We start from the raw sequence: 24,617 nt of genomic DNA, 5'->3' as shown, positions 1-24,617 counted from the left end.
CCAGGCAGGACACCACAGTCTGATCCTCCTGTATAATAATAATACCAGACAGGACACTACAGTCTGCTCCTTCTGTAAAATAATAACAGACAGGACACCACAGTCTGCTCCTCCTGTATAATAACAGACAGGACACCACAGTCTACTCCTCCTGTATTATCACAACAGACAGGACACCACAGTCTGCTCCTCCTGTATAATAATAATAACAGACAGGACACTACAGTCTGCTCCTCCTGTATAATAATAACAGACAGGACACCACAGTCTGCAACTCCTGTATAATAATAACAGACAAGACACCACAGTCTGCTCCTCCTGTCTAATAATAACAGACAGGACACCACAGTCTGCTCCTCCTGTATAATAATAATAACAGACAGGACACCACAGTCTGCTCCTCCTGTCTAATAATAATGACAGGACACCACAGTCTGCTCCTCCTGTCTAATAATAATGACAGGACACCACAGTCTGCTCCTCCTGTCTAATAATAACAACAGACAGGACACCCCAGTCTGCTCCTCCTGTATAATAATAATAACAGACAGGACACCACAGTCTGCTCCTCCTGTCTAATAATAATAACAGACAGGACACCACAGTCTGCTCCTCCTGTATAATAACAACAGACAGGACACCACAGTCTACTCCTCCTGTATAACAACAGACAGGACACCCCAGTCTACTCCTCCTGTATAATAACAGACAGGACACCCCAGTCTGCTCCTCCTGTATAATAATAATAACAACAACAGACAGGACACCACAGTCTGCTCCTCCTGTATAATAATAACAGACAGGACACCACAGTCTGCTCCTCCTGTATAATAACAGACAGGACACCACAGACTGCTCCTCCTGTATAATAACAACAGACAGGACACCACAGTCTACTCCTCCTGTATAATAATAACAGACAGGACACCACAGTCTGCTCCTCCTGTATAATAATAACAGACAGGACACCACAGTCTGCTCCTCCTGTATAATAACAGACAGGACACCACAGTCTGCTCCAACCGTATAATAAAAGACAGGACACCACAGTCTGCTCCTCCTGTATAATAACAACAGACAGGACACCACAGTCTACTCCTTCTGTATAATAACAACAGACAGGACACCACAGTCTACTCCTCCTGTATAATAACAACAGACAGGACACCACAGTCTCTTCCTCCTGTATAATAACAGACAGGACACCAGTCTGCTCCTCCTGTATAATAACAACAGACAGGACACCACAGTCTGCTCCAACTGTATAAAAACAGACAGGACACCAAAGTCTGCTCCACCTGTATAACAGACAGGACACCACAGTCTGCTCCTCCTGTATAATAATAATAATAATAATAATAATAATAATAACAGACAGGACACCACAGTCTGCTCCTCCTGTATAATAACAACAGACAGGACACCACAGTCTGCTCCTCCAGTATTATCACAACAGACAGGACACCACAGTCTACTCCTCCTGTATAATAATAATAACAGACAGGACACCACAGTCTGATCCTCCTGCATAATAATAACAGACAGGACACCACAGTCTGCTCCTCCTGTATAATAATAACAGACAGGACACCACAGTCTGCTCCTCCTGTATAATAACAACAGACAGGACACCCCAGTCTGCTCCCCCTGTATAATAATAATAACAACAGACAGGACACCACAGTCTGCTCCCCCTGTATAATAATAACAGACAGGACACCACAGTCTGCTCCTCCTGTATAATAACAACAGATAGAACACCACAGTCTACTCCTCCTGTATAATAACAACAGATAGAACACCACAGTCTACTCCTCCTGTATAACAACAGACAGGACACCACAGTCTACTCCTCCTGTATAACAACAGACAGGACACCACAGTCTACTCCTCCTGTATAATAACAAAAGACAGGACACCACAGTCTACTCCTCCTGTATAATAACAAACAGGACACCACAGTCTGCTCCTCCTGTATAATAACAGACAGGACACCACAGATTGCTCCTCCTGTATAATAATAATTCCAGACAGGACACCACAGTCTGCTCCTCCTGTATGATAATAACAGACAGGACACCACAGTCTGCTCCTCCTGTATAATAATAATTCCAGACAGGACACCACAGTCTGCTCCTCCTGAATAATAACAACAGACAGGACACCACAGTCTGCTCCTCCTGTATAATCTCAACAGACAGGACATCACAGTCTGCTCCAACTGTATAATAATAAAAGACAGGACACCACAGTCTGCTCCTCCTGTATAATAACAACAGACAGGACACCACAGTCTGCTCCTCCTGTATAATCTCAACAGACAGGACACCACAGTCTGCTCCAACTGTATAACAACTACAGACAGGACACCACAGTCTGCTCCTCCTGTATAATAACAGACAGGACCCCACAGTCTGCTCCTCCTGTATAACAGACAGGACACCACAGTCTGCTCCTTCTGTATAATAATAACAGACAGGACACCACAGTCTGCTCCTCCTGTATAATAATAAGACAGGACACCACAGTCTGCTCCTCCTGTATAATAACAACAGACAGGACACCACAGTCTGCTCCTCCTGTATTATCACAACAGACAGGACAACACAGTCTACTCCTCCTGTATAATAACAACAGACAGGACACCACAGTCTGCTCCTCGTGTATAATAATGACAGACAGGACACCACAGTCTGCTCCTCCTGTATAATAATAACAGACAGGACACCACAGTCTGCTCCAGCTGTATAATAGACAGGACACCACAGTCTGCTCCAGCTGTATAATAACAGACAGGACACCACAGTCTGCTCCTCCTGTATAATAACAGACAGGACACCACAGTCTACTCCTCCTGTATAATAACAACAGACAGGACACCACAGTCTGCTCCTCCTGTATAATAACAACAGACAGGACACTACAGTCTGCTCCTCCTGTATAATAACAACAGACAGGACACCACAGTCTGCTCCAACTGTATAACAAGAACAGACAGGGCACCACAGTCTGCTCCACCTGTATAATAACAGACAAAACACCACAGTCTGCTCCTCCTGTATAATAATAATAAGACAGGACACCACAGTCTGCTCCTCCTGTATAATAACAACAGACAGGACACCACAGTCTGCTCCTCCTGTATAATAATAACAGACAGGACACCACAGTCTGCTCCTCCTGTATAATAACAACAGACAGGACACCACAGTCTGCTCCTCCTGTATAATAATAACAGACAGGACACCACAGTCTGCTCCTCCTGTATAATAATAACAGACAGGACACCACAGTCTGCTCCTCCTGTATAATAACAGACAGGACACCACAGTCTGCTCCTCCTGTATAATAACAGACAGGACACCACAGTCTGCTCCTCCTGTATAATAACAGACAGGACACCACAGTCTGCTCCTCCTGTATAATAACAGACAGGACACCACAGTCTGCTCCAACTGTATAATAACAGACAGGACACGACAGTCTGCTCCAAGTGTATAATAACAACAGACAGGACACCACAGTCTACTCCTCCTGTATAATAACAACAGACAGGACACCACAGTCTACTACTCCTGTATAATAACAACAGACAGGACACCACAGTCTGCTCCTCCTGTATAATACCAGACAGGACACCACAGTCTGCTCCTCCTGTATAATAACAACAGACAGGACACCACAGTCTGCTCCAACTGTATAACAACAGACAGGACACCAAAGTCTGCTCCTCCTGTATAATAACAACAGACAGGACACCACAGTCGGCTCCTCCTGTATAATAATAATAATAATAATAATAATAATAATAATAACAACAGACAGGACACCACAGTCTGCTCCTCCTGTATAATAATAACAGACAGGACACCACAGTCTGCTCCTCCTGCATAATAATAATAACAGACAGGACACCACAGTCTGCTCCTCCTGTATAATAATAATAATAATAATAATAATAATAATAACAGACAGGATACCACAGTCTGCTCCTCCTGTATAATAATAACAGACAGGACACCACAGTCTGCTCCTCCTGTATTATCACAATAGACAGGACACCACAGTCTACTCCTCCTGTATAATAACAGACAGGACACCCCAGTCTGCTCCTCCTGTATAATAATAATAATAACAACAGACAGGACACCACAGTCTGCTCCTCCTGTATAACAGACAGGACACCACAGTCTACTCCTCCTGTATAATAACAACAGACAGGACACCCCAGTCTGCTCCTCCTGTATAATAATAATAATAACAACAGACAGGACACCACAGTCTGCTCCTCCTGTATAATAATAACAGACAGGACACCACAGTCTACTCCTCCTGTATAAAAACAACAGACAGGACACCACAGATTGCTCCTCCTGTATGATAATAATTCCAGACAGGACACCACAGTCTGTTCCTCCTGAACAATAATAACAACAGACAGGACACCACAATGTGCTCCTCCTGTATAACAACAACAGACAGGACACCACAGTCTGCTCCTCCTGTATAATCTCAAAAGACAGGACACCACAGTCTGCTCCAACTGTATAATAACTACAGACAGGACACCACAGTCTGCTCCAACTGTATAATAACTACAGACAGAACACCACAGTCTGCTCCAAATGTATCATCACAACAGACATGACACCACAGTCTGCTCCTCCTGTATAACAGACAGGACACCACAGTCTGCTCCTCCTGTATAATAATAACAGACAGGACACCTCAGTCTGCTCCTCCTGTATAATAATAACAGACAGGACACCACAGTCTGCTCCTCCTGTATAATAATAACAGACAGGACACCACAGTCTGCTCCTCCTGTATTATCACAACAGACAGGACACCACAGTCTACTCCTCCTGTCTAATAACAACAGACACGACACCACAGTCTGCTCCTCCTGTATAATAACAACAGACAGGACACCACAGTCTGCTCCTCCTGTATAATAACAGACAGGACACCAGTCTGCTCCTCCTGTATAATAACAACAGACAGGACACCACAGTCTGCTCCAACTGTATAATAACAGACAGGGCACCACAGTCTGCTCCACCTGTATAATAACAGATAAAACACCACAGTCTGCTCCTCCTGTATAATAATAATAACAGACAGGACACCACAGTCTGCTGCTCCTGTATAATAACAATAATAACAACAAACAGGACACCTCAGTCTGCTCTTCCTGTATAATAATAACAGACAGGACACCACAGTCTGCTCCTTCTGTACAATAATAACAGACAGGACACCACAGTCTGCTCCTCCTGTATAATAATAATAATAACAGACAGCACACCACAGTCTGCTCCTCCTGTATGATGATAATAATAATAATAATAATAATAACAACAACAACAACAAACAGGACACCACAGTCTGCTCCTCCTGTATAATAATAATAATAATAATAACAACAACAACAAACAGGACACCTCAGTCTGCTCCTCCTGTATAATAATAACAGACAGGACACCACAGTCTGCTGCAACTGTATTATCACAACAGACAGGACACCACAGTCTGCTCCTCCTGTATAATAATAATAATAATAATAATAACAACAAACAGGACACCTCAGTCTGCTCCTCCTGTATAATAATAACAGACAGGACACCACAGTCTGCTCCTTCTGTATAATAATAACAGACAGGACACCACAGTCTGCTCCTCCTGTATAATAATAATAATAATAATAATAATAATAATAATAATAATAATAATAATAATAACAGACAGGACACCACAGTCTGCACCTCCTGTATAATAATAATACCAGACAGGACACCACAGTCTGCTCCTCCTGTATAATAACAGACAGGACACCACAGTCTGCTCCTCCTGTATAATAACAGACAGGACACCACAGTCTGCTCCTCCTGTATAATAACAGACAGGACACCAGTCTGCTCCTCCTGTATAATAACAACAGACAGGACACCACAGTCTGCTCCCCCTGTATAATAACAGACAGGACACCACAGTCTGCTCCTCCTATATAATAACAACAGACAGGACACCACAGTCTGTTCCTCCTGTATAATAACAACAGACTGGACACCACAGTCTGCTCCTCCTGTATAATAACAGACAGGACACCACAGTCTGCTCCTCCTGTATAATAATAACAACAGACAGGAAACCACAGACTGCTCCTCCTGTATAATAATAATAAGACAAGACACCACAGTCTGCTCCTCCTGTATAATAATAACAGACAGGACACCACAGTCTGCTCCTCCTGTATAATAATAAAAATAATAATAACAGACAGGACACCACAGTCTGCTCCTCCTGTATAATAATAACAGACAGGACACCACAGTCTGCTCCTCCTGTATAATAATAACAGACAGGACACCACAGTCTGCTCCTCCTGTATTATCATGACAGGACACCACAGTCTACTCCTCCTGTATAATAACAGACAGGACACCACAGTCTGCTCCTCCTGTATAATAATAACAGATAGGACACCACAGTCTGCTCCTCCTGTATAATACTAATAACAGACAGTACACCACAGTCTACTACTCCTGTATAATAATAATAGACAGGACACCACAGTCTGCTCCTCCTGTCTAATAATAACAGACAGGACACCACAGTCTACTCCTCCTGTATAATACTAATAACAGACAGTACACCACAGTCTACTACTCCTGTATAATAACAGACAGGACACCACAGTCTACTCCTCCTGTATAATAACAGACAGGACACCACAGTCTGCTCCTCCTGTATAATAACAACAGACAGGACACCACAGTCTGCTCCTCCTGTATAATAACAACAGACAGGACACCAGTCTACTCCTCCTGTATAATACTAATAACAGACAGGACACCACAGTCTACTCCTCCTGTATAATAATAATAACAGACAGGACACCACAGTCTGCTCCTCCTGTATAATAATAATAACAGACAGGACACCACAGTCTGCTCCTCCTGTATAACAACAGACAGGACACCACAGTCTGCTCCTCCTGTATAACAGACAGGACACCACAGTCTGCTCCTCCTGTATAACAACAGACAGGACACCAGTCTGCTCCTCCTGTATAATAACAACAGACAGGACACCACAGTCTGCTCCCCCTGTATAATAACAGACAGGACACCACAGTCTGCTCCTCCTATATAATAACAACAGACAGGACACCACAGTCTGTTCCTCCTGTATAATAACAACAGACAGGACACCACAGTCTGCTCCTCCTGTATAATAACAGACAGGACACCACAGTCTGCTCCTCCTGTATAATAATAACAGACAGGACACCACAGTCTGCTCCTCCTGTATTATCATGACAGGACACCACAGTCTACTCCTCCTGTATAATAACAGACAGGACACCACAGTCTGCTCCTCCTGTATAATAATAACAGATAGGACACCACAGTCTGCTCCTCCTGTCTAATAATAACAGACAGGACACCACAGTCTACTCCTCTTGTATAATAACAGATAGGACACCACAGTCTGCTCCTCCTGTATAATAATAATAGACAGGACACCACAGTCTGCTCCTCCTGTCTAATAATAACAGACAGGACACCACAGTCTACTCCTCCTGTATAATACTAATAACAGACAGGACACCACAGTCTGCTCCTCCTGTATAATAACAGACAGGACACCACAGTCTGCTCCTCCTGTATAATAATAACAGACAGGACACCACAGTCTGCTCCTCCTGTATAATAATAACAGACAGGACACCACAGTCTGCTCCTCCTGTATAATAATAACAGACAGGACACCACAGTCTGCTCCTCCTGTATAATAACAACAGACAGGACACCAGTCTACTCCTCCTGTATAATACTAATAACAGACAGGACACCACAGTCTACTCCTCCTGTATAACAACAGACAGGACACCACAGTCTGCTCCTCTTGTATAATAACAACAGACAGGACACCACAGTCTGCTCCTCCTGTATAATAACAGACAGGACTCCACAGTCTGCTTCTCCTGTATAATAATAACAGACAGGACACCACAGTCTGCTCCTTCTGTATAACAATAACAGACGGGACACCACAGTCTGCTCCTCCTGTATAATAATAATAATAATAATAATAATAATAATAATAATAATAATAATAAACAGTTCACCACAGTCTGCTCTTCCTGTATAATAATAATAACAGACAGGACACCACAGTCTGATCCACCTGTATAATAACAGACAGGACACCACAGTCTGCTCCCCCTGTATAATAATAACAGACAGGACAGCACAGTCTGCTCCCCCTGTATAATAATAACAGACAGGACACCACAGTCTTCTCCTCCTGTATAATAATAACAGACAGGACACCACAGTCTACTCCTCCTGTATAATAATAACAGACAGGACACCACAGTCTGCTCCTCCTGTATAATAATAACAGACAGGACACCACAGTCTGCTCCTCCTGTATAATAATAACAGACAGGACACCACAGTCTCCTCCTCCTTTCTAATAATAACGGACAGGACACCACAGTCTGCTCCTCCTGTCTAAAAATAACAGACAGGACACCACAGTCTGCTCCTCCTGAATAATAACAGACAGGACACCACAGTCTGCTCCTCCTGTATAATAACAACAGACAGGACACCACAGTCTGCTCCTCCTGTATAATAACAACAGACAGGACACCACAGTCTGCTCCTCCTGTATAATAATAACAGACAGGACACCACAGTCTACTCCTCCTGTATAATAATAATACCAGACAGGACACCACAGTCTGCTCCTCCTGTATAATAACAGAAAGGACACCACAGTCTGCTCCTCCTGTATAATAACAGACAGGACACCACAGTCTGCTCCTCCTGTATAATAACAGACAGGACACCAGTCTGCTCCTCCTGTATAATAACAACAGACAGGACACCACAGTCTGCTCCCCCTGTATAATAACAGACAGGACACCACAGTCTGCTCCTCCTATATAATAACAACAGACAGGACACCATAGTCTGTTCCTCCTGTGTAATAACAACAGACAGGACACCACAGTCTGCTCCTCCTGTATAATAACAGACAGGACACCACAGTCTGCTCCTCCTGTATAATAATAACAACAGACAGGAAACCACAGACTGCTCCTCCTGTATAATAATAATAAGACAAGACACCACAGTCTGCTCCTCCTGTATAATAATAACAGACAGGACACCACAGTCTGATCCTCCTGTATAATAATAACAACAGACAGGACACCACAGTCGGCTCCTCCTGTATAATAATAACAGACAGGACACCACAGTCTGCTCCTCCAGTATTATCACAACAGACAGAACACCACAGTCTACTCCTCCTGTATAATAATAAAAATAATAATAACAGACAGGACACCACAGTCTGCTCCTCCTGTATAATAATAACAGACAGGACACCACAGTCTGCTCCTCCTGGATTATCATAACAGACAGGACACCACAGTCTACTCCTCCTGTATAATAACAGACAGGACACCACAGTCTGCTCCTCCTGTATAATAACAGACAGGACACCACAGTCCGCTCCTCCTGTCTAATAATAACAGACAGGACACCACAGTCTACTCCTCCTGTATAATAACAGACAGGACACCACAGTCTGCTCCTCCTGTATAATAATAACAGACAGGACACCACAGTCTGCTCCTCCTGTCTAATAATAACAGACAGGACACCACAGTCTACTCCTCCTGTATAATACTAATAACAGACAGGACACCACAGTCTACTACTCCTGTATAATAACAACAGACAGGACACCACAGTCTGCTCCTCCTGTATAATAATAACAGACAGGACACCACAGTCTGCTCCTCCTGTATAATAATAACAGACAGGACACCACAGTCTGCTCCTCCTGTATAAAAACAACAGACAAGACACCAGTCTACTCCTCCTGTATAATACTAATAACAGACAGGACACCACAGTCTGCTCCCCCTGTATAATAATAACAACAGACAGGACAGCACAGTCTGCTCCCCCTGTATAATAATAACAGACAGGACACCACAGTCTGATTCACCTGTATAATAATAACAGACAGGACACCACAGTCTGCTCCTCCTGTATAATAATAACAGACAGGACACCACAGTCTCCTCCTCCTTTCTAATAATAACAGACAGGACACCACAGTCTGCTCCTCCTGTCTAAAAATAACAGACAGGACACCACAGTCTGCTCCTCCTGAATAATAACAGACATGACACCACAGTCTGCTCCTCCTGTATAACAGACATGACACCACAGTCTGCTCCTCCTGTATAATAATAACAGACAGGACACAACAGTCTGCTCCTCCTGTATATTAACAGACAGGACACCACAGTCTGCTCCTCCTGTATAATAATAACAGACAGGACACAACAGTCTGCTCCTCCTGTCTAATAATAACAGACAGGACACCACAGTCTGCTCCTCCTGTATAATAACAGACAGGACACCACAGTCTGCTCCTCCTGTATAATAATAACAGACAGGACACAACAGTCTGCTCCTCCTGTATAATAATAACAGACAGGACACAACAGTCTGCTCCTCCTGTATAATAACATACGGGACACCAAAGTCTGCTCCTCCTGTATAATAATAACTAACGTAACAATGACAGGACACCACAGTCTGCTCCTCCTGTATTATAATAACAATAACAGACAGAACACCACAGTCTGTTCCTCCTGTATAATAATAACAACAGACAGGACACCACAGTCTGCTCTTCCTGTATAATAACATACGGGACACCACAGTCTGCTCATCCTGTATAATAATAACAGACAGGACACCACAGTCTGCTCCTCCTGTATAATAATAACAGGCAGGACAGCACAGTCTGCTCCTCCTGTATAACAATAACAGACAGGACAGCACAGTCTGCTCCTCCTTAATAATAATAATAATAATAATAAACAGTTGACCACAGTCTGATCTTCCTGTATAATAATATTAACAGACAGGACACCACAGTCTGCTCCACCTGTATAATAACAGACAGGACACCACAGTCTGCTCCTCCTGTATAATAATAACAGACAGGACACCACAGTCTGCTCCTCCTGTATAACAATAACAGACAGGACACTACAGTCTGCTCCTCCCGTATAATAATAACAGAAAGGACACCACAGTCTGCTCCTCCTGTATAATAATAATAATAATAATAATAATAATAATAACAACAACAACAACAACAGACAGGACACCACAGTCTGCTCCTCCTGTATCATAATAGCAGACAGGACACCACAGTCTGCTCCTCCTGTATAACAATAACAGACAGGACACTACAGTCTGCTCCTCCCGTATAATAATAACAGAAAGGACACCACAGTCTGCTCCTCCTGTATAATAATAATGACAGGACACTACAGTCTGCTCCTCCTGTATAATAATAATGACAGGACACCACAGTCTGCTCCTGCTGTATAATAATAACAACAACAGACAGGACACCACAGTCTGCTCCTCCTGTATAATAATAACAGACAGGACACCACAGTCTGCTCCTCCTGTATAACAATAACAGACAGGACACTACAGTCTGCTCCTCCCGTATAATAATAACAGAAAGGACACCACAGTCTGCTCCTCCTGTATAATAATAATGACAGGACACTACAGTCTGCTCCTCCTGTATAATAATAATGACAGGACACCACAGTCTGCTCCTGCTGTATAATAATAACAACAACAGACAGGACACCACAGTCTGCTCCTCCTGTATAATAATAACAGACAGGACACCACAGTCTACTCCTCCTGTATAATAATAACATACAGGACACCACAGTCTGCTCCTCCTGTATAATAATAACATACAGGACACCACAGTCTGCTCCTCCTGTATAATAATAACAGACAGGACACCACAGTCTGCTCCTCCTGAATAATAACAGACACAACACCACAGTCTGCTCCTACTGTATAATAATAACAGACAGGACACCACAGTCTGCTCCTCCTGTATAATAATAATAACAGACAGGACACCACAGTCTGCTCCTCCTGTATAATAATACCAGACAGGACACCACAGTCTGCTCCTCCTGTAGTACCAGTATGTAGGATAGGTCAGTGCTGTTACCAAGGGCTCCATTGTGTTCATGTGTATTTAATACAAAATACCTTACTTCTGCCAGTAACATCAATGTCTCCGCGTCACCTCTAACCCGGAAGTTATCATGCACACCCTTTGTGTCCTACCCTACCGGGAGGCGAGTAATTGTTTCGCAGTTTAGTTGTGTAGTGGGCGTGTCAGGGGGGGGTGGCAGTGTTTGTGAGCTGCAGCGCTGATTGGTTTACCACGGCAGTGAGGGCGGTGCATTTATGAGCGCACTCACATCCAGATCCTGGGGCAGGCTGGGAAGGTGTAAGTCGCGTATTCCAGAGCGCGCAGAAGGTGGGAGGCGGGGGCGCGCATTCGTGAGCTCGCATTTTTCACGGACGCGGCGCATTTCACAGGTGCAGCGTCTGCGCTTTTCACAGGTGCAGCGTCTGCATTTCACAGGTCCAGCGTCTGCGCTTTTCACCGTTGCAGCGTCTGCGCATTTCACAGGTGCTGGGCGTGCTTTTCACAGGTGCAGCGTCTGCGCATTTCACAGGTGCTGGGTGCGCTTTTCACAGGTGCAGCGTCTGCGCATTTCACAGGTGCTGGGCGCGCTTTTCACAGGTGCAGCATCTGCATTTCACAGGTGTTGGGCGCGCTTTTCACTGGTGCAGCGTCTGCGCATTTCACAGGTGCTGGGCACGCTTTTCACTGGTGCAGCGTCTGCGCATTTCACAGGTGCAGGGCGCGCTTTTCACTGGTGCAGCGTCTGCGCATTTCACAGGTGCTGGGTGCGCTTTTCACAGGTGCAGCGTCTGCGCATTTCACAGGTGCTGGGCGCGCTTTTCACAGGTGCAGCATCTGCATTTCACAGGTGTTGGGCGCGCTTTTCACTGGTGCAGCGTCTGCGCATTTCACAGGTGCTGGGTGCGCTTTTCACAGGTGCAGCGTCTGCGCATTTCACAGGTGCTGGGCGCGCTTTTCACAGGTGCAGCATCTGCATTTCACAGGTGCTGGGCACGCTTTTCACTGGTGCAGCGTCTGCGCATTTCACAGGTGCTGGGCGCGCTTTTCACTGGTGCAGCGTCTGCGCATTTCACAGGTGCTGGGCGCGCTTTTCACTGGTGCAGCGTCTGCGCATTTCACAGGTGCTGGGTGCGCTTTTCACAGGTGCAGCGTCTGCGCATTTCACAGGTGCTGGGCGCGCTTTTCACAGGTGCAGCATCTGCATTTCACAGGTGTTGGGCGCGCTTTTCACTGGTGCAGCGTCTGCGCATTTCACAGGTGCTGGGCACGCTTTTCACTTGTGCAGCGTCTGCGCATTTCACAGGTGCTGGGCGCGCTTTTCACTGGTGCAGCGTCTGCGCATTTCACAGGTGCTGGGCACGCTTTTCACAGGTGCAGCGTCTGCGCATTTCATAGGTGCAGCGTCTGCACGTATTTTACAGGTGCTGGGCGCGCTTTTCACATGTGCTGGGCGCATATTTCACAGGTGCAGCGTCTGCGCATTTCACAGGTGCTGGGCGCGCTTTTCACAGGTGCAGCGTCTGCGCATTTCACAGGTGCTGGGCGCGCTTTTCACAGGTGCAGCATCTGCATTTCACAGGTGTTGGGCGCGCTTTTCACCGGTGCAGCGTCTGCGCATTTCACAGGTGCTGGGCGCGCTTTTCACAGGTGCAGCGTCTGCATTTCACAGGTCCAGCGTCTGCGCTTTTCACAGGTGCAGCGTCTGCATTTCACAGGTGCTGGGCGCGCTTTTCACAGATGCAGCGTCTGCGCATTTCACAGGTGCTGGGCACGCTTTTCACTGGTGCAGCGTCTGCAAATTTCACAGGTGCTGGGCGCGCTTTTCACTGGTGCAGCGTCTGCGCATTTCACAGGTGCTGGGCGCGCTTTTCACAGGTGCAGCGTCTGCATTTCACAGGTCCAGCGTCTGCGCTTTTCACAGGTGCAGCGTCTGCGCTTTTCACAGGTGCAGCGTCTGCGCATTTCACAGGTGCTGGGCGCGCTTTTCACTGGTGCAGCGTCTGCGCATTTCACAGGTGCTGGGCACGCTTTTCATATGTGCAGCGTCTGCGCATTTCACAGGTGCAGCGTCTGCACGTATTTCACAGGTGCTGGGCGCGCTTTTCACATGTGCTGGGCGCATATTTCACAGGTGCTGGGCGCGCTTTTCACAGGTGCAGCGTCTGCATTTCACAGGTGCAGCATCTGCGCATTTCACAGGTGCTGGGCGCGCTTTTCACATGTGCTGGGCGCATATTTCACAGGTGCTGGGCGCGCTTTTCACAGGTGCAGCGTCTGCTTTTCACAGGTGCAGCGTCTGCGCATTTCACTGGTGCTGGGCGCGCTTTTCACAGGTGCAGCATCTGCATTTCATAGGTGTTGGGCGGGCTTTTCACCGGTGCAGCGTCTGCGCATTTCACAGGTGCTGGGCGCGCTTTTCACAGGTGCAGCGTCTGCATTTCACAGGTCCAGCGTCTGCGCTTTTCACAGGTGCAGCGTCTGCATTTCACAGGTGCTGGGCGCGCTTTTCACTGGTGCAGCGTCTGCGCATTTCACAGGTGCTGGGCGCGCTTTTCACAGGTCCAGCGTCTGCATTTCACAGGTCCAGCGTCTGCGCTTTTCACAGGTGCAGCGTCTGCATTTCACAGGTGCTGGGCGCGCATTTCACAGGTGCAGCGTCTGCGCATTTCACAGGTGCTGGGCGCGCTTTTCACTGTTGCAGCGTCTGCGCATTTCACAGGTGCTGGGCACGCTTTTCACAGGTGCAGCGTCTGCGCATTTCACAGGTGCAGCGTCTGCACGTATTTCACAGGTGCTGGGCGCGCTTTTCACATGTGCTGGGCGCATATTTCACAGGTGCTGGGCGAGCTTTTCACAGGTGCAGCGTCTGCGCATTTCACAGGTGCAGCGTCTCCGCATTTCACAGGTGCAGCGTCTGCGCTATTCACAGGTGCAGCGTCTGCGCATTTCACAGGTGCAGCGTCTGCGCATTTCACAGGTGCAGCGTCTACGCTATTCACAGGTGCAGCGTCTGCGCATTTCACAGGTGCTGGGCGCGCTTTTCACAGGTGCAGCGTCTGCGCATTTCACAGGTGCTGGGCGCGCTTTTCACAGGTGCAGCATCTGCATTTCACAGGTGTTGGGCGCGCTTTTCACCGGTGCAGCGTCTGCGCATTTCACAGGTGCTGGGCGCGCTTTTCACAGGTGCAGTGTCTGCATTTCACAGGTCCAGCGTCTGCGCTTTTCACAGGTGCAGCGTCTGCATTTCACAGGTGCTGGGCGCGCTTTTCACAGGTGCAGCGTCTGCGCATTTCACAGGTGCTGGGCACGCTTTTCACTGGTGCAGCGTCTGCGCATTTCACAGGTGCTGGGCGCGCTTTTCACTGGTGCAGCGTCTGCGCATTTCACAGCGCTTTTCACAGGTGCAGCGTCTGCATTTCACAGGTCCAGCGTCTGCGCTTTTCACAGGTGCAGCGTCTGCATTTCACAGGTGCTGGGCGCGCATTTCACAGGTGCAGCGTCTGCGCATTTCACAGGTGCTGGGCGCGCTTTTCACTGGTGCAGCTTCTGCGCATTTCACAGGTGCTGGGCACGCTTTTCACAGGTGCAGCATCTGCGCATTTCACAGGTGCAGCGTCTGCACGTATTTCACAGGTGCTGGGCGCGCTTTTCACCGGTGCAGCGTCTGCGCATTTCACAGGTGCTGGGCGCGCTTTTCACTGGTGCAGCGTCTGCGCATTTCACAGGTGCTGGGCGCGCTTTTCACAGGTGCAGCGTCTGCGCATTTCACAGGTGCAGCGTCTGCACGTATTTCACAGGTGCTGGGCGCGCTTTTCACATGTGCTGGGCGCATATTTCACAGGTGCTGGGCGCGCTTTTCACAGGTGCAGCGTCTGCATTTCACAGGTGCAGCGTCTGCGCATTTCACAGGTGCTGGGCGCGCTTTTCACAGGTGCAGCGTCTGCGCATTTCACAGGTGCTGGGCGCGCTTTTCACAGGTGCAGCATCTGCATTTCACAGGTGTTGGGCGCGCTTTTCACCGGTGCAGCGTCTGCGCATTTCACAGGTGCTGGGCGCGCTTTTCACAGGTGCAGCGTCTGCATTTCACAGGTCCAGCGTCTGCGCTTTTCACAGGTGCAGCGTCTGCATTTCACAGGTGCTGGGCGCGCTTTTCACAGGTGCAGCGTCTGCGCTTTTCACTGGTGCAGCGTCTGCGCATTTCACAGGTGCTGGGCGCGCTTTTCACAGGTGCAGCGTCTGCGCATTTCACAGGTGCTGGGCACGCTTTTCACAGGTGCAGCGTCTGCATTTCACAGGTCCAGCGTCTGCGCTTTTCACAGGTGCAGCGTCTGCATTTCACAGGTGCTGGGCGCGCATTTCACAGGTGCAGCATCTGCGCATTTCACAGGTGCTGGGCGCGCTTTTCACTGGTGCAGCGTCTGCATTTCACAGGTGCTGGGCGCTCTTTTCACAGGTGCAGCGTCTGCATTTCACAGGTGGTGGGCGCGCTTTTCACAGGTGCAGTGTCTGCATTTCACGGGTGCTGGGCGCGCTTTTCACAGTTGTAGCGTCTGTACATTTCACAGGTGCTGTGTGCGCTTTTCACAGGTGCAGCGTCTGCGCATTTCACAGGTGCTGGGCGCATATTTCACAGGTGCTGGGCACGCTTTTCACAGGTGCAGCGTCAGCATTTCACAGTGGCTTGGCGCGCTTTTCACACTTGCAGCGTTTGCATTTCACAGGTGCTGGGCGCGCTTTTCACAGGTGTAGCGTCTGCACATTTCACAGGTGCTGTGTGCGCTTTTCACAGGTGCAGCGTCTGCGCATTTCACAGGTGCTGGGCGCATATTTCACAGGTGCTGGGCACGCTTTTCACAGGTGCAGCATCTGCATTTCACAGTGGCTTGGCGCGCTTTTCACACTTGCAGCGTCTGCATTTCACCGGTGCTGGGCGCGCTTTTCACAGGTGCAGCGTCTGCGCATTTCACAGGTGCTGGGCGCGCTTTTCACAGGTGCAGCGTCTGCTCATTTCACAGGTGCGGGGCGCGCTTTTTACAGGTGCTGGGCGCATATTTCACAGGTGCTGGGCGCGCTTTTCACAGGTGCAGCGTCTGCGCTTTTCACATGTTCTAGGAGCGCTTTTCACAGGTGCAGCATCTGCGCATTTCACAGATGCTGGGCGCACTTTTCACAGGTGCAGCGTCTGCACATTTCACAGGTGCTGGGCGCGCTTTTCACAGGTGCAGCGTCTGCGCTTTTCACAGGTGCTGGGCGCGCTTTTCACAGGTGCAGCGTCTGCGCTTTTCACAGGTGCTGGGCGCGCTTTTCACTGGTGCAGCGTCTCCGCATGTTTCTGCCTCTCCGTTTGCCACTCTGCCATATGATCCATATTCTACCTATAGTAAGCTGTTGCCATTATTCCCAGATGCTGCGTGTCCATGCATTCCGGAGCACGCATTTCTGCCTCTTGCTGCACATTTAGGGTGTGTGCACACGTTGCGGATTCTGTTGCGGATCCGCAGCAGTTTCTGCTGCGTTGTACAGTACCATTTAAGTCTTTGGAAAATGAAAAGCGCACTGCATACGTTATGTATTTTTCTGCATCGATTTGCTGTGGTTTAAAATTTGCAGCAGGTCACTTCTTTGTGTGGAATCTACAGCGGTTTCACACCTGCTCCATTACAGGTGTCAAACCGCAGGCTAATCCGCACTGAATCCACAGGTAAAACGCAGGTCATTTGACCTGCAGATTTAGCCAAATCTGCGTGCAAAAATCTGTATCACAATCTGCAACGTGAACCCTAAGGAGCAGAAGTCGCTCATTCATGAGCGCGCATTTCTGTGTCTCCACCATTTGCCACTCTGCCGTATGATCCGTATTCTGCCTCTAGCAAGCTGTTGCCTTTATTCCCAGGTGCTGCGTCTCCTGGAAGGTGTGGGTTGGAAAGAGCTGCTGATTCAATTAGCCACATTGGCTATTTTGGAGACTGCGGACGACCTGAAAAGTCAGGTAATGCCATGTACAAGCTCTCGTCTCTATGTATCTATGATATTTTTTGGTGAGTGACCAGATGTCTCCTGATTGTAGGCGACTTTGAGGACTCGTACCTTCAAGTATCACCTGGATTTGGGACAGAACAGCCAGTCGTACGACACTCTCGCGCATATTCCCGAACATAGCAGGTGAGACTGAGGTCCGCTGGCTCGTGGTGTGGGGCGAAGGTCTGATGGCTCATGGTGTGGGGTGCAGGGCTGACAGCTCGTGGTGTGGGGCGGAGATGAGTACGTTGTGCCTGAGCCTTAGACCCAAGCGTCTGCTCCATACATGGCCAGATGGAGGATGGAAGCAGCTCTTTCGCGTCTGTCCCTGATCATGACCCGCTCCTCGCCTGTAACGTACATGCACCTCAGTGGTTGGGAAGATATTGGCTCTGCAGCTCCGTGGTTTGATTGGCTGCCAGGCTGCAATTGTCCTGACGCTGTTTGGTTTATCAGGGCAGCGAAGGTGCGCATTCAGGAGCACAGTCCGTCATTACGGACTCGTGCACCTGTGATATCTACTGGGGTTCATCTGTATACTCTGGGTCTGTTGTACCTGCGCTATACACTGTAGTGGCTGTAACTCCATGCTTTGCCACACTCGTATTAGACAAAAGAAAAACAAGAAGCCATGTGACTGAAAGATTTATTTATTTTTATTATAGAGATGGATCCCGCAGCCAGTAATGACGTCCAGCAGCAGCAGTTACAGGTTAGGCTAAGTGCACACGTACCGGAACTCTCGCGGATCAAGCGATCTGTAGCATACATAGTGAACATAGTGTTTGACGAGTGTGACCAACTTTTTACTACTGAGGCCGCCTATGCGGCATCAGTAGTAAAAGATAGAATGTAAAAAAAAATAAAAAATGGTGTTAATTCTTACCTTCCGACGTCCCGCGCAGGCGTTCCCAGTAATCCTTTGCGAAAATGCCCGCGATGACGTCCGTTCTCGCGGGATCGCGAAGTCTCGCGGTGATTCGCGATGACGTCGCGATCCCGCGAGAACAGACGCCATCGCGGGCATTTTCGCAAAGGATTACTGGGAACGGGAGCGTGGAGAGAGGCGGGAAGGCTGCGCGGGACATCGGAAGGTGAGAATAACAATATTTTTTAATTTAAATTCTATTTTTTACAGGGATATGGTACCCAAAGCCCGGAGGACAGTCTCCTCTCCTCCGGACCGTGGGTACCATCCGCAAATGTTCTGCTTACTTTAAGCATGGTGTGCACAGCCACATGCGGGAAGAACGCGGAACAATGCATTCCTATGGGTGCGGGATCGCCGCGATTCCGCAAATTAATGAGCATGCTGCGTTTTTTACCGCGAAGCGATTCCGCTGCGGTAAAAACCGCAGCATTAGCACAGCATTGCGGAATCCCATAGGAATGCATGGGATGCTTATTTTTTGCGTTTTCGCGGCAAAATCGCGCAGTTAAAACCGCCGCGGAAACGCAAAAAAAAGCCACGTGTGAACTCAGCCTTAATATACACATCATTTATCATAGATATGTTTCCATGGGTTGACTTTAATTAAGATGCATATTTGCCAAAAGGTTTTTTTTTTCAAAGAATTTCCCCAACTTCCCCTATTAACAAACATATTTATATTTTTGAAATTTTTTTTCCCTCCAAGGCCTTAATCAGACTAGTGCTTTACCCGCCAATTATGGCCATGCTCAGTGCAGGCAAAATCACCAGCCAAAATCCTGCGCTAGATAGATCACACGTGCTCAAAGCGGCGGATGTGCTGGTACTACGATTATCTTGTGCTGCAATTCTGGCCTAATCACCGCAAACACCACGGCTGTAGGCCAGCAATGTTTCGGTATGGAACAGGGAGGGCTGCTGCTCCTGGAGGATGACGCCACCACACTTGCTGCTCACGAGCATCTGCGGGGCCTTTACATGTTGGAAAATCGGTGCAACTAGCATCAATTATTCAGCATATTGAAATCAAATCTTTGCTCATGCTGCCGAGTCGTGTGACCATTGACACATTCAATCATCGCTCTGAGCAGCGATCATCGGAGCGATTGTTGCATGTCTAAAGTCCCCATTATACATGCTGAACATTGTATGAAAGTGTGTTATCTTCTATATTGTCCCATGAAAACATAACATTTATAAAGATGTGAGGGGTGTACTCAGTTTTGTGAAATACTGTATATAGTTTGTATAGATTAGGAGGGAGATGAACACCGCAGCAAGTAACTGTCAGGCCGCCGTAACTTGGTGATGTGATACCCATTGCATTACTTAACCTTTTCTCTCCCTTCTGCAATACCATCTTGCAGGATATTCTACCAAGCGGCTATGATTATCACGTAGAGTCCTTCAAGGAAGGTGAGAATGAAGGCTGGTTCCATGCAAAGGTTAGAGCAAACATTTTTGCAAAAGAAGCTGAAGAATGGCTTCAGAGATTTCATCAGTCATCACATACTGATTTACGAGTTTCACAGACTTTCAAGGACAACACAGTTAAAGTTGTTTTTAGGGTTAGTTTCATTCCTTAAACTGAACATGTAATAATTCTTAAGAATTACTGAAATAATGCAAATGTCTTTGTCCTTTACAGAAGGTATTCCGTTGCCACAACAATACAAGAGCAAACTTCCTCAGCAAAACAATGTCATAAAAAGCACACAAATTGTGGAGCAACGTTGTCAATCACAGTGAGAAATATGGCTATGAAACGGCAACTAAAATACGTTTTCTCCTGAAAACCTAAACCTATTCTCTGTACATTTCAGTAACATTTGTCTTGCATTCCAGGAGTAAGGATAAGCTGCTCTCCACACATCCATGTGTCATCTGCATCAATCATGAACATAACCATGCTATCTATGCAGCTGATGCTCTACGCTTCAGGCGACCAAGTCCAGAAGTTGAAGAGGTGTTTTGAATCCTTTTTGCTAAGGGACATTCACCATCTACAGCTCTACGAAGTTATAAATTTGATTTGCAAGAGCAGTTTGGAGACCAAGCTTTTCTTGTACTTTCAGATAGGTCCAAATGCCCTGATATATCTTGGTGTTACCAACGCTATTACAGTACTTTTCAAAGACAGTATGGACCACCAGATGGACTTGAAATGATCTCCAGGCTGAAGATGTTTATTCACACCTATAATAACTCATGTGGGTCTGTCTGTGCCAAGGTGGAATTGGAGGAAGACAAGGAACTGATAATAGCCATATGTTCACCATTAATGCAACGTGTACATAAATACTTGCCAGCATCAGGTGAAATTGCATTTATGGATTCATCAGGATCAATGGACAGACATAACAGTCGAATATTTATTCTACTTGCTCCTAGTGTCGCAGGGGCATTGCCGCTGGCAATCCTGGTCATGTTTTCTGAAACAAGTTATTATCACCCGTGCGCTAAAGCTACTGCAGTCTATTTTACCTGCGGATGCATTTTATGGTCGCGGTATTGAGCACGGTCCGGGGATAATTATCACAGATGATAGCCACAGTGAAAGAAATAGCTTGAAGACAGATTTTCAGACTCACGGTTACTGCTATGCAAATTCCATGTAGTCCAGGCGTTTTGGAGATACATATGGGATTCTACCAATCATGTTCAGAAAGTAGACAGGCAAGAGATATATACCTTGTTCAAGAAACTGGTAAATGAACAAAGTCAACTACAGTTTGACATTATTTTCACAGAGGTTATATCTAGTCCTATATTGCAAAAATATCAGAATGTACTGAAATATTTAAAGAAAATGAGAGAGCGAGCAGAGGAGTGGGCAATGTGCCACAGAGCGACACTGCTAACAAGGGGTCACGACACTAACAACTACAGTGAAGCCAACATAGGGGTGCTAAAAGAGAAAGTGCTGATGCGTATAAAAGCTTTCAATATTGTCCAGTTATTTGATTTTCTGACAACACGATTCATGACATATTTTGAACAGAGGATCATCACTGTTCTCGGTAACAGAACTGTAAATTTCAGTCGCTCACGTTATTTCATTCCAGAATTCAAAATTGACAATTTGTTGGTTACACACATTTCTGAGGACACATATAGTGTGAAACATTTAACATCTGGCCATGAATATGCTGTAAACATGTTGACCGACACATGTTTCTGTCCGATAGGATCCAATGGGGCTCCCTGCAAACATCAATTTGCTGCAGCAACAAAATTCAACATTTCTACTTCCCAGTTTCTCCCACTTACAGATGCATGTGGTAAGCTTACACTGCATAAGATCTTGGCGGACTCCATAGATGTTCCAGAAGGCTGATATGATAACTTGCACGGAAGCAGAGGAGTTCCAGAAGGCTGGCAGGATAAACTGCAAGGAAATACTTCTACAGATGCCCTATCACAACAAGACGAATACACTGTCACGGTAGATGAATTAGGCCTGAAGGAAGAAGCTTCTTGTGCAGAGAAAACTGTGGCAAGAACTGGGACAGATGAGAATAATGATCGCAACAGGAACCTGAAGGACATGTGCCAGGTTTTGGAAGAAAAATTAGCTGAAAGAGAAGATATTTTTGGGCCCGGTGTGGATGCATTATATAAGAATTTTTTGTCAGTAGAGAAGCGAGATGACGCTCTACTTTCTGCCCTCCACACTTTTGGAAAATCAAATGGTCCTCCTGCTTTTCGTACTTCAAGGAGAATTCCTGTGCAACCCACAGCAGTGGCGAGGAGGACTACATACTTAGGTGGTCATCACGTACAGCAAACCGGTCGTCCTGCAAAAAGGACATTAGTTGCAGAACATGGGTACTGCATCTCAAAAAAATCTGTGCCAGATTGGGTAATGCCTGTTTGTAAATTGCAGCATGCAGCCCCACACAGTCTCTCTCACTGCGTGGAGAATGTTAAAATGATAGGGAAAAAGCATTAGAAGACTTAGGCTAACAAGTTTTCTTAAAGACTGTCCTTTTTTGTTTAATTCAGATGTAGCAAGTATAATGCTCCTGGATACTGGCTAGGACAGTGTTAAATACCTTATCTGCCTTCCTGTCCCAGTAATCACCCTCCAAAGTAGGGTTCCTCTCAGGACTGCAGCTGACACATCTCCAGCTATACTGTGTTACATTAGTCTTCTGTGTGTAGAGAAATACAGACTCCCACTCCCCCCTTCAATGACTTCTCCTACTGTCCTCGGAGGGTGAGGGCCATGTGACCACTCAGAGTCTCCACTCAGAGACACAGAACTTAGCAAAACTAGGAGAGCTCATCATTTGCAGTCTGAGAGGAACCCTACTGCTGATGGAGGAAGCCAGATAAGGGATTTAACAGTGTCCTAGCCAGTGTTCAGGAGCATTACACCGAAGCTTGCTAAATGTGAAGGAAAAATGTTTTAGGCTAGCTTCAGACTAGCGTTTCCGGGCGCAGCGCAGGGCCTCTGTGCAGCTCCGCCCCCTCCGGTCAATTCTAGGGTCGCACATCGCTGCATGCGATCTGCACACCCTATCTTTAGCATAGGGTGCGCAGACCATGCTCTAGGATGATTGTGAGTGCGCTGCGCGCTTTTGACGGTGCACAGAGCGCGCCAAAATGCAACATGTTGCATTTTGGCGCGCTCAGCGCACCGTCAAAAGGGAGCAGTGCACTCACAATCATCCTAGTCCTAGCGCATGGTCTGCGCACCCTATGCTAAAGATAGGGTGTGCAGATCGCATGCAGCGATGTGTGACCCTAGGAGGAGCTGACCAGAGGGGCCGGGGGCGGAGCTGCACGGAGGCCCTGCGCTGCGCCTGGAAACGCTAGTCTGAAGCTAGCCTTACTCTTTAAAATTCCACCATTATTGCTTATTGTTCACACAGACACAGGCTCTTTCTGATGGGTGCTTGTTGCCTAATGTATATAAAGCATGTCACGGTTGGCACATGTAATATGAAAATGTTTACAAATTTAACAAAGCGTTAAAATACATTTTTTATTAAAGTCACTTTGGGAAAATAGGTGTGGTGTTGGCGGAGGGACAGGAAAAGTGATTTCTGTGTGGCCTGTCAGCATGGAAATGCGATGGCAAATTCAGTAGCCAGCAAAATGAATGTGATTGCAGGAAATCTCGTCCCCATGCTGCGATAATTTTTCCTACAAAATCAATGCGGAAGTTGATATGCACAGCACCACACGGGTGGGAGGGCTCTACAGAATGGTGGCTCCACAGCGTCACAGGCAGGAGCCGCCGTGTGCAGACATTTATCTTGGCCAACATCCATGTCGCCAGGTCACTGTTTCATTTGTGACACATCAGTCAGCAGCGTCACCGCCTCACCGGGAGCCTCCACAAGTAATTAGGGGGCAGATGACTGCCGCAACCTCCACACACCTTCGAAACGCCAGTTAGGTTACGGCAGTGGGCGGTATGGGGGTGCACAGTGTGGGGGTGACACTATAATACTCCGACTCCTCACTTTCCCGTTAAAGCGGTTGTCCATGACTTTAAAGGCCCTAACAAATAAGTGGGTAGCGCCCCCAGCGTTAGAAACTATCCAGGGACCATGATTATGGTCATTTTTTACAG

General features: G+C 47.1%; 1 protein-coding gene across 6 annotated transcripts in view; it reads right to left on the bottom strand.

Annotated features, from left to right (window-relative positions):
• The window catches only part of LOC141100188 (uncharacterized), a 94,285-nt gene extending 82,028 nt beyond the window's left edge, over window positions 1–12,257 (bottom strand). For 5 of the 6 annotated variants that reach the window (XM_073588496.1, XM_073588498.1, XM_073588500.1 and 2 more), the window contains exon 1: window positions 12,143–12,257. The gene's annotated coding sequence lies outside the window, so the exon portion shown is untranslated. Of the gene's footprint in view, window positions 1–12,137 lie in introns of all 6 variants that reach the window. The other variant, XM_073588497.1, reaches the window with a different exon arrangement.
• Window positions 12,258–24,617: the final 12,360 nt, after the last annotated feature.

Source organism: Dendrobates tinctorius, unplaced genomic scaffold, assembly GCF_039654945.1.
Source record: "Dendrobates tinctorius isolate UK_male_01 unplaced genomic scaffold, ASM3965494v1 ptg000103l, whole genome shotgun sequence".
Classification (NCBI taxonomy): Eukaryota; Metazoa; Chordata; class Amphibia; order Anura; family Dendrobatidae; genus Dendrobates; species Dendrobates tinctorius.
The sequence above is the reverse complement of the archived record's forward strand: the minus strand, read 5'-3'. Positions and strand labels throughout refer to the sequence as shown.